At 37.2% G+C, this 15,788-nt stretch overlaps 1 protein-coding gene across 14 annotated transcripts in view; it reads right to left on the bottom strand.

The window, feature by feature from the left end:
• The window catches only part of BBX (BBX high mobility group box domain containing), a 289,196-nt gene that overhangs the window by 214,051 nt on the left and 59,357 nt on the right, over positions 1-15,788 (bottom strand). Inside the window, exon 1 of one of the 14 annotated variants that reach the window (XM_045501899.1) lies at positions 115-381. The exons of the other annotated variants lie outside the window; for them this stretch is intronic. The gene's annotated coding sequence lies outside the window, so the exon portion shown is untranslated. Of the gene's footprint in view, positions 1-114; positions 382-15,788 lie in introns of those variants that run through there. 14 annotated transcript variants of the gene reach the window in all.

The following is a 15,788-nucleotide window of genomic DNA, read 5'->3' as shown; positions in this document are numbered from 1 at the left end:
CTCTTTCCGTATCAAAACACGAGAAAATAACAGCCTCACAGACATCTGAGCAGCTGCTGGGTGGATAGTTTGCACCACGGCCAACAGTCACCTTTCCATTTTTCAAGCACATACCTCTCACAGAAATGTTTTCAGTGCGGCAGTCTACAGAGCTGGTTATAACACCGGCACGATGTAACAACAAAATTCATGATGATTTTGCTTTTTCAGTCTGCCCCCCTCCTTTTTTTTACATTCTTCCCTCCCTTTCCGTCCCCCTAAAGAAAACCAAACCAACAATACTTCCACAAAACCTGACTCAGACTTATGAATATAATGCTTTCAGTGAAAGCAGACCAGCTTTATAGGAGAACAGCTTTCATGAGAAGCAGGAAGCTGATCTGAGCAGCAGAGAGAGCAGGGATGGGGCGGAGCAGAAAGGAACTGAGCTGGGGGAGAGCGAAGCACAGACAGTTCTGGCTGCTTCGAGTTACTTATTGACAGTTTCATCTTAGAGCACAGATTTATGAACAGGGGGAGCGTCCGTCCCACCGTACCTTTTCTTTCTTTTACAAATCTCTGTCAATCTGGTAAACTATTGCACAGGGGAAAGTGAGGCCTTACAGCCTCGCCAGAGCCCAGTTGCAGGGAAATGATGTAAGCTTCCCACCTCCCACCAGCCCCAGCTCTGCCAATCCACCTCTACTCTGACCTGTTAACATCCCCTCCCTCCCCCGGTGCCACTGCCAGGGGGCTGCGGGGCCCCAGGCTTGCCTAGCTATGTCCTACCATGTGCCAGAAAGTATTTGCCAGAGGATAAGGAGTATTTTTGTTTTCAGAAAAGTCTTCCATGAAAAAGCAAATGCCTATTTAGAAAATAATGCTGAGTCGACAAAAAGCTAGTCAGTCCCCAGGAGAAATAATATTAAATAGGACTGAGGTGAGAAATGCAATTTAGCCAAAGGCAGCAGAAGGTGTGATGTAGCTAAGGGTTTAATAATGGGAGTTAGGAGACAGGTTCTGCTATTCTAATACCACCTCTGTGACCTTGGACGATTGGCTTCATCTCTCTGGTTTCATTTTCTGTAAAAGGAAAGAGTTAATATAAATTATATCTGAGGTCTTTTGTACTGCTGTAATTTTATGAACTGATACCCAAAAGAAATAAGCCGAGAGCAAAAAAGCAATCTAATGTGGTCAACTATTTGCTGTTTACTAAAAATTGCAAGCAACTCCTTCTGTTAAGCTATTTAAGATATGCTTTGCCCAGGTACTAGTAAATGTGAATAGGACTAGCAAAAGATTTATAGGGAAAAAAGTTACAGGCAGTTCAAGTGTTAATCCTGATCTGGACAATTATAGAGCATTAGGATCTCGAAGATTCACGCTAAGGACAGGACAACTTATAAGCTGATGCATGGAAGCAGTTAATACTAGGACATTACCTAAACAACATAAACTATTTATCTGAGTCAGCAATGTTCTAAGTTTAAAGGAGACACACACACACACACACACACACACACACACACACACACACACATACACCAGAGAGAAAAAAAATTTTTTAATTATGAACACACAATACACTGGTTACTAGCACCACAGTATTCAAATTAGGGTGGGCAAACTCCTGGAAGTACATCCATGAGAGCTGCCAAAGGGTATGAAGAATACGCAGGCACAAAGATGATAAAACGATTTCCAGACCAATGTTTCTAAGTACGCTTTCCTAGAACTGATGTGCTGAGAATGCCCTAGAGAGTAGGTTCCCCCGCCCCTTTCCACTTTCCTTTTTCCAATCCCCCTAATCCCCCTTTACAAAATCAAGGCACACAGCTCACCCATCACAAATCTCATGCTGGGGTAGGAAAAACCTCTGGGCAGGACACAAGGGGACAATTAGAAATACTGGTGGTGAAAAAGTATACGGCCCTAATCGGGGTCCTTTGACAACTCAGGTGGCTTTGCCAATTCTTTGCTTGGAATAAACTTGTAGCAAGACCTAATTTGGTTGTCAGCGGAGAAATCATTAACCATAACTTTAAATGACAGATCTCTGAGATTTTGAATAAGAACCCATAAGTTCAAAGAATTATGTGACACTGCTATATTAATACTCTTACATCTTCTTCAACTTATTTATGTAAACAAATTTTCATAATATATACATTAAAAAGACTGAAAAACATACTAAACTCTTTCTGCAATGAATAATCTCATTGATACATGAATTAAAAGGAATGCACCAATAAAGCACTGATACAAATGTCCTTCTATTATTACTTATCAAAATTTCTAATTCACCACGTTATTCTGATCAACTGTGTACTAAAAATCATTGCAATAACTTAAAAAAATATTAGTCTTATGGTAACAGTAAATTAAATTTCATTACCATAAGTATGATAAGGTGATCAAAGGTCGATTTTTAAACATAATAATACATAAGGATAAAAATTTAGTGACAAAAGTGTAATAACAAAGACCTCAAGGAGAAGAACTAACAGTCTAAAATTTCAGACTGCTGAAGAGTAGTTGTAAATGGATAGTGGTAGTTTTACATAGTTTTGGCTTTTGGTTCAAATAAATATGTTTAAGAAGGATAGAACAATTTTATTAAGAAATTCAATAATTACACTCAAGAACAATTTTACCTTTAGCAAATGATTTAAACTTATGACAAAAATTTCAAGTGTCAATGAAGAAATACATGAGGGAATCCACAGTTTTCAAAATTCTTTTACTGGAGTGAAATGTTTGAAGACCACTATGCTGGTCACCCTTCTTTCATTCCAAAGCACCTTTCAAGGGTCACTACAGAGTATTAAAAAAAAAAAAAAAAAAAGTGAAGAGAAGAATGAACCTCAGGAAACAAGCAACTAAGCTTCCCAGTTACCCATGGTTCTTCTTTTAATACCACAACAGTTTTGTCTCCTAATTTTAAACCACTATAAACGAAATTCTTCTCAAAATGGGGAACTCATTCTCATCTTCTTAGACCACACCAACATGATTTAACCTTTTAGTAATGTTTCCCACACAGTTTTCACTAACTCTAATCCTGCGGACTGTTCATATAATGCCCCTGAGACCTATGGATGCTCCTCCTGGATGCCTTTCTGGATTCCTGCCAGCAAATTGGGGGATGTGGGTTCAATTCTTGGCCCACCAATCATAACCTGCCAGCCCATGAGCTGAAGTACTGAAACTCTCTGAGCTCCAACTTTTTTCCCTATAAAAAGAAGTTAATTTCACCTTCCTAAACTACCTCACAAAACTGAGATGAGTTCACAGAAGTGAATACACTTTACTTAATGGGATGTTTTTCCCTTTTAGTCAGGCTCTGCCTATCACTTCTCACCACTGAGTGTCTGCATGAAGCTCCCCTTTCTACCCTTTGCTATAAAGTGTGGAAATCAGCAAAAAGCTAACTAGATCTGTTTAATTCTGATGAAAACTGCTTAAGTCAACAATGGAGATCTTTTATTAAACACATCAAGTTTGTGACTTTACTTTGAGAGATCATATAGTTTCTGGATCACTAACACGGCTGGATGGCTGAATAATGTATACACAGATTTAACTCTATATATGTTCCCAAAACTCAGTCTGCTCTGATATAACAGCAGTTTCATTGAAGAGTAAGGCTTAACATTCTTAAATTGTGACCCTCATTCATTTTGGTGTCAAACCCATCTTACTCCCAATCACCAACACACAGGTGCATGTTGCTTTTACTAACTATTCACTAAACTATTCACTATTCACTAACTATTCACTGTGACCTGCCACAGGCCAAATGTAGACCATCCTTGAAGTACAACAAGTATGTTAAAAGATTTAACAAGAATCTTAGCTTCATTTCCAGAAGCACAAAATACACTTTTCACTTTCAGAGTCCAGAGTGCTAACCATTACACGATGGAACCACTTTTCACTTTCAAAAGTAGCAAACAGCATTCAAACAACATCAAAGAGAAGATAAGGTTTTCTAAAAATTAACTAATACTACCTGTTCTATTTTAAATGTCCATATGGTAGGTTAGGCACCTAATTCTATGAATTATTATTTGGTTACTACTATTATTATAGTCTCACTTGACCCTGAATCTGAGCCACAAAAATATTTAAGTGACTTGCTCAAGGTAACAAAAACAGGCAAGAAAGCCAAAACTAGAATGCAATCCTACAGATAGGGCAGACACTGCTTGGGATTCTCTCCCTCCACCCTCTCTGCCCTTTCCCTCTCTCACACTCTCTCTCTCAAAATAAATACTTAAAAAAAAAAAAAAAGAAAGAAACACAAATTTATAAAATTTTATCAGGTGCCTAAAGGAACACTAAGAAGAAAAATGTCAAAAACCTGGCCTGTGATAGAATTTGGGGTCTACTCCCTATCTATTTAATAATTGTTATCTGACCCGGAGGGGAAATGTGATGATTTTAATCAACTCTCATTGACGACCTGATAGAAGTATAATGAAAAGTATTTACATCAAAAAGTATCAGAGCCCAACAAAATGTCCCTTTCAACTACTAAATTGCAATTCTATTCCTTTGGCAAATCTTAAAATCATAAGTTCAAGCAATGTTACTTCTGAGTTTCTTTGGATAACTGGGTTTTGGTCTTTGAGTCCATATTATTCTCCTCTATAGCTACTGTCTAAATCTAAAGGCTCTTTGTTTTGTTCTGTTTCATTTCTTCATTTAAAGGGACTAGAAAAAATCAGTCTGTCCATTTCCTTCATGCACAGTTAGACTGCATCCTATGTGTTCCCAAAAGCTCTGTGTGTGCCACTGGTAGAGTCTTGATGGCTCTCATTTTGAATACAGACCTGGTTTCCCTATTATCCTGTAAGATCCCACAGAAGAGAATCTTGTTTTTGTTCATCTTTAGAACCCCAGCATCTACTACACTATGTTGCACCAATAAATGTTAAAACATTAGTTGAAAACTTTCAAGCCTGTTTTCTGACTCAAAGTTTCTTTTGCCACTGAACTACTCTAGGAGTCTATCTCTTTAGATAGTGATAATCTTAAATCACCAAAACTGATTAGGATTTAGTGGATTAGTGATGACTTTTCTGGCAATTGGTTGGGGAAATTAGAAGGGAGCACCCTTGGGTTGATGCTTCAATATCCATTTTGCTGAACCTATGCCCAGCATTCAGTTTTCAGACAAAAGAGAGGCCTCAGGGTCATAATCACTTAAAATTTATTGACCAGCTCAAGGGGCTTTGTTAATCCCATAATATCCGGCACAAGGTCAGTGTCAGATAAACACTTTTATATTGCTTGATTAATTGACTGCTGCTATTAGACCTGCCACAGGCCAAATGTAGACCATCCTTGAAGTACAACAAGTATGTTAAAAGATTTAACAAAACATCAGTTAGTCTCTAAGATCAAATAATTCACTGTATAGAAAAGTACAATTGTAATTAAATGTAGTCAGACATCAAAAAAATCCACCGAATATCATACTTCTACTTTTTTCCATATGAAGGTCTTTCAAAAATGTAAGGTTAAGAGAACCTTTTAGCTTAACCTAAAAACCAAACAAAACACTCTCCCATAAACTAAATGGCACAATCTAACAGAAACTGTTGGTCCTTAAGGTATATGAACGGGGGAGAGAAATTTAGGATCAATAATCATCCAGTATTTCTTAAATTCACCAAACCCGATTACTATTTTGATAAATCTAAACATACTTATTTAAAGAAGTTACCTGAAGGCTCCCCAAAATTGCACATGCTCCTTTTATTAATAAAACCTGTTTGTGCCCTGGCACACACAGCAAAATAAACAAACACATAAACTTGAAAACTTCAGGTTGTTCCAGACATCTATTTTTAAATGTTTCAAATTTCCCTGAGATCTCCTTGCATTATTAGACTCCTAGAGACTAAAGATTGAGCATTCTGTTCAATGCTAAGGCTGTTATTATACTAAAAATCAATTTAAGATGTTTTTAAAAATCAACAATCTCATAAAGAACACCTGGTGATCTTAATACATGTTTTTTAAACCCAAAACATCTTTAAAAAAACACAAGGAATTGTATGGGGCGCCTGGGTGGCTCAGTAGGTTAAGTGTCCAACTGCAGCTCAGGTCATGATCTTACAGTTCATGGGTTCAAGGCCCACATCAGACTCTGCTGATGGTTGGGAGCCTGGAGCCTGCTCAGATCCTGTGTCTCCCTCTGTCTCTGCCCCTCCTCCACTCATGCTCAGTCTCTGTCTCTCTCTCTCTCTCTCAAAAATAAACATTAAAAAAATTAAACAAACAAACAAACAAACAAGGAATTGTAAACAGATTACACTTTGCAGGCCGACAGGCTTACACATTTCCCCAAATCTCAAAGTCATACTAAACTGGGGGATTATTAGCTTAATAATTTCTTGATGGGGTTAATCTTTTCAATGTAAAGCCACAGTCATAGCTACCTTACAAGTTATATATACAATGCAAAACAAATTCGAGGTACTACAATGATTAGCAAGGTTAAAACAATGTAATTTAACTAGCAAGTTACAATTTCTCCTCACCACATACGTGAAAGACATTTCAATTACCTAGAGTTAAGTATTCTGTCTCAAGGAAACATCCTTATTAGTATTAAGACCCTTTAAAATAAATATAATATTATCAAGCATAAGATTTCAGTACTTCTTTTAACTGTGTATTATTACTTAAAATTGTTAACATGTGTTGATTTTTATAGTCTCTTACAAATAAATAAATCATATTTGGTGAAATATATTCCCTCAAATCAGATTATTTGGGTTTTCTTTTTAATCTGACAACTTTTCCCCTCAAAGGTTTATTTCTCCTGTACTCTAACATCTCTTTAGCTCTAAGATGTGTCCTATTTGAAAGTCATCATTTGTCAATGCTTAAGCAAGCCCCTTCTAGTTACACAGACATCTAAGATGGGTCTATAATACACTAACATTTTACTGATGAAAATTTAGCAAACATATTTTACAATACATTTTCAATTGAGAGAAAACTACTGAAATAAATATTGTTTCCATTTCATGGAGTAATACCCTTAGATCAAGAGAAATCAAGCATCTCACCTAGTTAATGAGATGTAAAACTAAGACTTGAACTAGGTTTTCTTATTTGAAATCAGGAGCTTTTGGCATATACTGGGAAGTGTAGAAATATATTCATTCACAAATGTAGTGTAAAATTTGTGAGGGAGGGGGAAGTCTACCTGCTTCCAAAATGCCTCCTTCCCCTCCTACCCACTTTGAGCCCCTGATTGTTTCTGCATCTTAAACCAAATCTTTTTAAGCCTTTTATTGGACTTGCAGAGCTCCCTGACTTCTCTAACCATTGTTTTGATCCCTTTTACTCTTTCACTATTTTTATGACTTTCCTCACTGTCCTATGAAAAATAAAGAATGTTAAGAAGATCACTGGAAAATTATTTAAGTTCGCTTTTTTTTTTAGATGGGTGTTATAGTTAAAAAAAAAAAAAAAAAAAAAAAAAAAAAGTCTTCTTTTAGAAGCACCAAAGAAGAAGGAATATATATACCTTGAAAGCTAATGACAGGATTCTATACTTAATCTCTGATTCTGTCCTTAAGACTATGGGAAAATAAAAAAAATCTCTCCAGAGAAGGCATTAACCTTTAGGAAATTGGCCAATTCCCAAGAGTAGATAATGCCTGGAAGCTGGAGGTATTACGGGTTGTGTTAAGGAGGCAAGGTCATGAAGGGTCAGTAACAAAGTTTCCGGTAATAGTGGGGCAGGCAAAGCCCTGACTTCTGCTGGGACCACACACAAGCTGTGCTGTTATTAAGAAGTGAAGCCCCTGACCTCCTACTCTCTTCCAAATCGAATGCTGGTCACAGGCCCATTGGTGTGGCTTTTGATGATGGAGTAAATAGTGAGTAAACACGATCTCAGAAGTGAGAGGAAGAAACAAGCAGAGGGAGTCACCTATGTAAGTAGGGGGTGCTCTGGACGGAGCTTAAAGTTTAAAGTCACTTAAATAAAAGAGCAACTGGTAAAATAAAAGGGGTGAACATTTAGAAAATTGAAGTAAATAGATGCATATACATAAACATTATGTAAATAATTTTCTGCTTAATCATATTATAAAGCATGTAACTAATTATTTGATTTATAAACTCTTCATGCTTAGAGCTGGTACAACACACAGGTCCCACAGAATGGTTATTGATGAAAATCTTTCCGAAAGCGTTTACAAAGGTTTACTTTAAATACTGTATATTTGAAACTGTAAAACTCTAGATTATACTCTATATATTATGTCTATAAACTCTGTACTATACATGAAGCTATACGGTCCTGGGGGGAAAAATGAAAAATGATGGAAAGCACTAAAACAAAGACATGAAAGAACTAATCAAAATTCATGGAGTGTGATGCAAAATCTCTAGCCAAACTGTGGAAATCATTCTTTTAAAACAAATTTTGCTAGATCCTGCCCTTTCTCTAAATACATCTGTGTGCCTTTTCCATGATTAAGAAGGCCAAGTGTCTCAAAAAGGCATATAGAAATACCAAAATATTTCTGTACTGGAGCGATGGTCAGGTTCAACTGCCTTCTGAGATATCTTCCCACAGAAAATGAAGAGCAGAATTCCACTTTTAAAACTCTGAAAAAGTAGAACTACTATGTGGCACTTCACAAAAACTAAGTCACCACTTGGGCTTCCCTACTTCCTCCAGTGCAACTTCTTGAAACAGTGCCAAGAACCATTTGATCGCTTCAACCAGTGGTGATGAAGGGGAAGCAGCTGGAGTACATGAATTAGTGTTCTCTGTTGTATTTTTGTTTTCAAATAATTATCCAGAGAACCAAGGAGCTTGATCAAGAAGGCTCTCTGGAAACAAGGCAAAGACCACTGGATTAGGGAGCAGAAAACCTGGAGAACAGCCTTGAATTAGGATTAAACAGCTTTGACTTCAAATGTTCTCTAATTATTTCTTCTATCTAATAGTTTTGTTTTAGCAGTTCTTTTTATAAGTTTTTGGAGGGTAAAACACCAAGTGCATTTCTTTATCTTCTAAGAACACATACAAGATAATTTGTCAAATGGTACGTGTTCAAAGATATTTACTCGAGTATAATTAATAAACTCAAATAATAAAATGCGGTGGTTCCTCATGTTTTCCCCATAAAATCAAGTTTGCATTAAAAATCGGAGAAATTGGGGCGCCTGGGTGGCTCAGTCGGTTAAGCATCCGACTTCGGCTCAGGTCATGATCTCGCTGTCTGTGAGTTCGAGCCCCGCATCGGGCTCTGTGCTGACAGCTCAGAGCCTGGAGCCTGTTTCAGATTCTGTGTCTCCCTCTCTCTTGGACCCTCCTCCATTCATACTCTGTCTCTCTCTGTCTCAAAAAAAAATAAACGTTAAAAATTTTTTTTTTAAAAATCGGAGAAAGAGGATAACATGGTGTCTAATGGTTCTAAGTGGATATTTCAAAAAGGCCAAATGGAAGTTTCGCGGGGCAGGATATATGGGTATAATACATCATCACTAACTCAGACAATACACATGTTTTTAAACATCATTTATGTTATTTCCTACCTAATCTGGAAGATTTAACTTCTCACATTCATGAATGCTCCCAAGTAGCCTATATATGTGATTTTTAAGTTAAAATAAATGTTAACTATAATTATACTACCTTTGACATTTTTGACTCCCAGTCTTTTTTTTTTTTTTTTTTTTTTGTAACCGCAAAGCCTGGTACGTAGTTACTTTGCCTTTAGAACATGCTGTATGTTCAATTCTTACTCCATCTTTTTTTATTCACTTATGTTACTTTTAGGAAAAATAACATAAGCATTTCCTGATGTTATTAAAAATATTGATGGACATAATCTTAATAGCCAAATTAATTTTTTTACTGGAATTGAGAAACTCAGGCACAGAGAAATAAAGCATCTTGAACAAAGTTACCCAGTTTACAGGTGGCAAACTAGGATCTGAACCTGAAATGTGTGATTCCATAGTAGTAACCAAATTACTTCTCTGAGTGCACACTCCTTCCCCATACATCTCATTCAACCACATTAGCTCCTGGCTTCTCTCCAAGGTGAAATGGCTGCTCAATGCAGGCTGGCTTCCTTACTAATCCTACTCTCTCCCCTTCTATCCCCTCCCCCCATGGCTCCAGGCCCCTCTTCTTACTTTGTGACCTATTGTTCACATGGCTTTGTCTGTGGGTTACTTACTTCTTTTTCCACCTATTCAACACTATCTTTTAGTAATCTGGCTCATGTCCCCTCCCCTCCCATAAGGTCTTACTAAATAATCGAAACATTCATTCATTCATTCTATTCATTCAATAATTACTTAATATCTACTATATACCAGGCACTGTTCTGAGCACTGGGATAAGAAGAACAAAATAGATAAGGCTTGTAATCTCCTAGGAAGAAGAGAAGATAAGGAAAAAGATAATAATAATTTGGCAGTGATATGTATTATTAAAACAAGGTGATTTCTTGTACTATTTCTGGTTGGCTTCCTGCCAACTTGTTGTAAAACTATGAATTACAAAAGGCAAGGATTCTGTTTTATGTCTAAAGCCCAGCATATAATAGGTACTTCAGTGATCAGTAAATTAATACATGAATAAATGAAGAGGATGGATGAAATGATAAATGGGCAGAAGAATGAATGAATGAATGAATGAATGAATGAACTAATATTCGACTCAAACTGTAAAATAACTATTTTATCTCTAAGTTTTGCTTTCCCCAACCAAGTTGTTCCCCCAACTAGGTTGAGGATCAATAGCCTATAGCCCACAAATCTGTGTTGGTCTGGTCTGACCAGGGAGGATGAAAATGAACCTGAGTGATTTTAGAGCAGGCACCTCCAGTTACGGCATGATCCCCCCATCTCGTATCAGCTTAGTCATACCCAGGTCCCACAGTCACCCTCTCCACCCGCCTCCTGCAAGCATCTGCCTCAATAGAAGTTCTCCTTTAGGACAGGGTCCGAACATTTAATAACAGTAGATAGCAACTTGAAAAGCTTTGTAACATATTCTTCACTACTTTTTTAGCAATTCTGATAATAGCAATTTCTAGTCTAGATTACTTAAAATTGCAAGGAGATCCAAATCATTCCAGTTAATGGGACTAAAATCTCAATAGCTTACAACAATTTCATTTATCTGTAAAAATGTGAAAAATTTGAAAACATTCAGAAAGAGTGGTGGAATATATATATATTTTTTTTTTTATTTTTTTTTTTCAACGTTTATTTATTTTTGGGACAGAGAGAGACAGAGCATGAACGGGGGAGGGGCAGAGAGAGAGGGAGACACAGAATCGGAAACAGGCTCCAGGCTCTGAGCCATCAGCCCAGAGCCTGACGCGGGGCTCAAACTCACGGACCGTGAGATCATGACCTGGCTGAAGTCGGACGCTTAACCGACTGCGCCACCCAGGCGCCCCATATATTTTTAAATAAAGCAAGATAAAGTGGCAAAGCCCTCAACAGTGTGAAATCACCTGCCTGTATCACTGGACACCGTAATCACAGGCCATAATTAAGGACACCATTTCTCAAACTTACTTAGCCTTGACAACAAACATAAATCCACAAACAACACTGTGGACCTCAGTCTAAGGAATATGGTCTTAATAGTTAAAAAAATTCACTTTGGGTGCACATTTAATTGTCAACAGTATCATAAACACAAATGCAAACTTTGTGACAAAAATCCAATAGTAATTTCGGTTATAAGGTAAGTAATCAAACCACCTAGAAAACACATTATTTTGTATTTATCATCTAAATAAAACATTAAAATTTTTTTTAATTCTCATTAACAACTAGCTAACACCTGGCTCAGTCAGTTAAGCTTCTGACTTTGGCTCAAGTTGCGATCTCATGGTTCTTAAGTTCAAGCCCCACATCAGGCTCTCTGCTGTCAGCTTCAGATCTTCTGTCCCCCTTTCTCTGCCCCTCCCCCAAGCACATTCTTGCACACGTGCTCTCTCTCAAAAGTAAACATTAGAAAAAAGTGGGGGGCACCTGAGTGGCTCAGTCAGTTAAGAGTTGAACTTTGGCTCAGATCATGATATCACAGTTCCGGAGTTCAAGCTCTGCATGGGGCTCTGTGCTGACAGCTCAGAGCAGAGCCTGGAGCCTGCTTCAGATTCTCTGTCTCCCTCTTTCTGCTCCTCCCCACTCACATTCAGTCTCTCTGTCTCTCTCTCTCTCTCAAAAATAAACAAACATTAAAAATAAATAAACAGAAAAAAATAAAATAAAAGAATTGGCTAACACCTGAGGATATGTCTATTACCTGACTCAAGTTTAAGAAACCAGATCTAAAAAAACACAATGAAAGGCCTCCTGGGTGGCTCAGTGGGTTAAGCTCAGACTTCGGCTCAGGTCATAAACTCAGGGCTGGTGAATTAGAGCCCTGCACTTGGCTCTGTGCTCACAGCTCAGAGCCTAGAGCCTGCTTCTGATTCTGCGTCTCCCTCTCTCTCTCTGCTCCTCTCCACTCATGCTCTCAAAAATAAACAAACATAAAAAAAACACACACACACACAATGAAAGGTATCTCTTAAGAAATGAATTCATGTATATTTGTGGGGAGATATATACATAACAGACTATTTTTCTAAATATTTACTTATTTTTTGAGAGAGAGAGAGAGAGAGATGGTGAGCAGGGGAAGGGCAGAGAGAGAATCCCAAGCAGGCTCCACACTATCAGTGGAAAGCCCTAAGCAGGACTGGATCTCAAGAGCCGTGACATCATGACCTGAGCCTAAATCAAGAGTTGAAAGCTTAACGCATTGAGCTACCCAGGTGCCCCCAGACTGACTATTTTAATCAAAGTTCATTCCTGGGGCGCCTGGGTGGCGCAATCGGTTAAGCGTCCGACTTCAGCCAGGTCACGATCTCGCGGTTCGTGAGTTCGAGCCCCGCGTCGGGTTCTGGGCTGATGGCTCAGGCCTGGAGCCTGTTTCCGATTCTGTGTCTCCCTCTCTCTCTGCCCCTCCCCCGTTCATGCTCTGTCTCTCTCTGTCCCAAAAATAAATAAACGTTGAAAAAAAAAATTTAAAAAAAAAAAATCAAAGTTCATTCCTGATTAATATTCAAATAGTAGTGATTCTTAAAACTTTAAAATTTTAAATTTCTCTGCCTAACAGCTAGTATTCTCTGATAGAAAAATAGTTAATAATATATAAGTAAACTCTTTAAATAGATTACTGATATTTAAGAGAACCATGTGGATGAGTTATTTTGGCCAAGGAAATATCCTCTATTTATTTATCCTCTACTTATTATTAACACTTCTGATTTTACATTAAGTTTTCTTAAAATGAAACCTTTGTTTAACATTAAAATTATAAGGACAAGCTCAGAAAATATATCTGAGACTTGATATTTTATTGTTCTTTCACAGAAATGTCCAAAAACTGTAAATAAAGTGTAAACATAACCAATAAAAGTAATCATAGACTGAAATCTGAAGATTCTGGAACCTGTTAGCTTATGAGTTATTGACCTCCTTTGTGAAATAAATATAACCAAATATCTTGTTTTCTTGCATCCCCTACTGTGTTTTAATAACATAAGTAAAATAAGTTCAATTTTTAGTTTTCCAAAGAGTCTCATGTATCTACATAGGCTTCCTACTGTGGAAATATTTCTCTTATTATTTCAAGTGCTCATGCCAACTTAGCATCACTAAAAATGATAAATTTTGATAAAACATGTTCCACTGAAAATAAAGAACCACAGAAAAAGAAGCAGAATCATATTTCTGCAGTACTGAGTTAACTTTTTAGCCCCATAATTGGAAAAAAAAAAGGTTTCTTATAAACATCCACATTACTAAAAATATAATAATTTCAAGAGCTTTTAACTGTATTTGCTTTTACATGTACAGTATGGGCCTTTTGAAAAGCTATTTTTTTCCACTTTGAAATATAGATATTTCCTTTTTACCTTAGCATAAATTATCAGCTCCAAATTCCATCTCCAGGTTCTATGCTCTCCCTCTTCTTCTTTTCCAAGTGAAACTTTTCCAAAAAATTGTCAACAGCAACTATCACCTTTTTCTCCCTTTTTACTTGCCCCTCAATCCGCTGCTCTATGGTGGCTCTCACCCCCTCCATTTTTCAAAAATGACTTTCTGTAAGACCACCAGTGGCCTACAGATTGCTAAATGAATTGGTGGGTTTACATGCACACTTTTTTGTTTCCCCCTCTTGGGTTACTGACTAGACATTCTCTTGGTTTCTCTCCTGCCTCCTGGCCTGCTCTCAGCTCCTATACTGGCTCATGCCACCCATCTGCCCTCTGCTCAACCTTGTTCCTATACTCTCCCCTGCATTTTTGTCTCTCAAAAGCCTACTAAATTAAGATTTCAATTGAAACATCATTTCCTCAAAGAAGCATGCCCTGCTCCTAACAACCTGGTCAGCTCCTCACTTACACTAATTCTCTTACTACCCACCCCACTTTTATGCTTTTAAGCATTTATGACAATCTGATTTAAAAACCTTGGATTGCGAGTAACTTCTGCGAGTGTTCTGCAAGGTGAGCAAACATTTCTAATAAATTTTAACTTGAAAAACGAGCATGTCTTGCAATACTTGACGCTGAAAGTCACACGATCACATCTGGTTCTTGAAATGTGCTATAATATATAAGAACTTTGGATTACAAGCATGTTTCCGAAATGAATTATGCTCCCAAACCAAGGTTTTAGTGTAATGCATAATTATTTGACATCAACGGTCTTCAGTAGAATGTAAGGTTAAGGGGCTTGTACTCGCTGGTGTTCACCACATAGTAGTCTATAAATGAACTTTTGAAGGAAGAAATGAAGAAACAGAGAAAGGAAGGCAGAGTGAAAGGGAAAAGTGTGTTTTGGTAACTGATCACTAAATTGGTAACTTTTTTTTTTTTTTTTAAGACAGAGAGAGAGTGTGCGGGAGCAGGGGATGGGGGAGAGGGGCAGAAGGAGAGTGAGAGAGAATCTGAAGCAGGCTCCATGCTCACTACAGAGCCCAACATGGGGCTCGATCCCTTGACCCTGGGATCGTGACCTGAGCCAAAATCAAAAGTCGGATGCTCAACAGACTGAGTCACCCAGGCGCCCCAGTTAAATTAATAACCATTAACTTTGACTCTAAAAGGTGTGTAAAACTAAAGAAAAAAAATAGTATAGCTTCAGTAATTGGATTCAGATGTTAAAAACAAACCAGCTGCAAAATGAGCTGAAGTTCAGAACTAATAATATTAGAGATACTATATGTAATTTAAAAGTACAATTTATCCTGAAAATTGAAATGACTAGCACATTTGTAAAACAAAACAGCTTTATGAAAAAATAGTTCCAGAATTCAAAACTGAAGACTATTTTGCAGAATCATCAGTCTACTCAGGCTTAGCAGAAATCAGGCTATAATGAAGGAAAGCATAAACATTAGAATTAATATTTTTAAAACATGAATCAACATTTTCAAACTACTCTCAATGACTCAGTTTGCTCTTAAAATGATAAAGCATTAATTACTCCAAACATCTAGTATCCTATATTGCTGCTGCAAATCATTCATTCATTCTGTTTCCTTATTCATAAAATAAGCAGTTGAGTACCTGATTAGTGAGGTTCTTTCCGAGTCTTTGGAAAGTTTAAGAGTTACACCAGAAACTTAACACAATAACACTCAAGTTAATCAAAAACTCTGCTTCTGAGACCATTGACTATTCAAAATACAAATAATTATAAGCCTAAAAAAGCAGAGAAAGTCCTCATTTATTTTATTA

This window comes from Leopardus geoffroyi, chromosome C2 (genome assembly GCF_018350155.1).
Source record: "Leopardus geoffroyi isolate Oge1 chromosome C2, O.geoffroyi_Oge1_pat1.0, whole genome shotgun sequence".
Taxonomy (NCBI): Eukaryota; Metazoa; Chordata; class Mammalia; order Carnivora; family Felidae; genus Leopardus; species Leopardus geoffroyi.
This window is presented reverse-complemented; position numbering and strand designations above follow the sequence as displayed.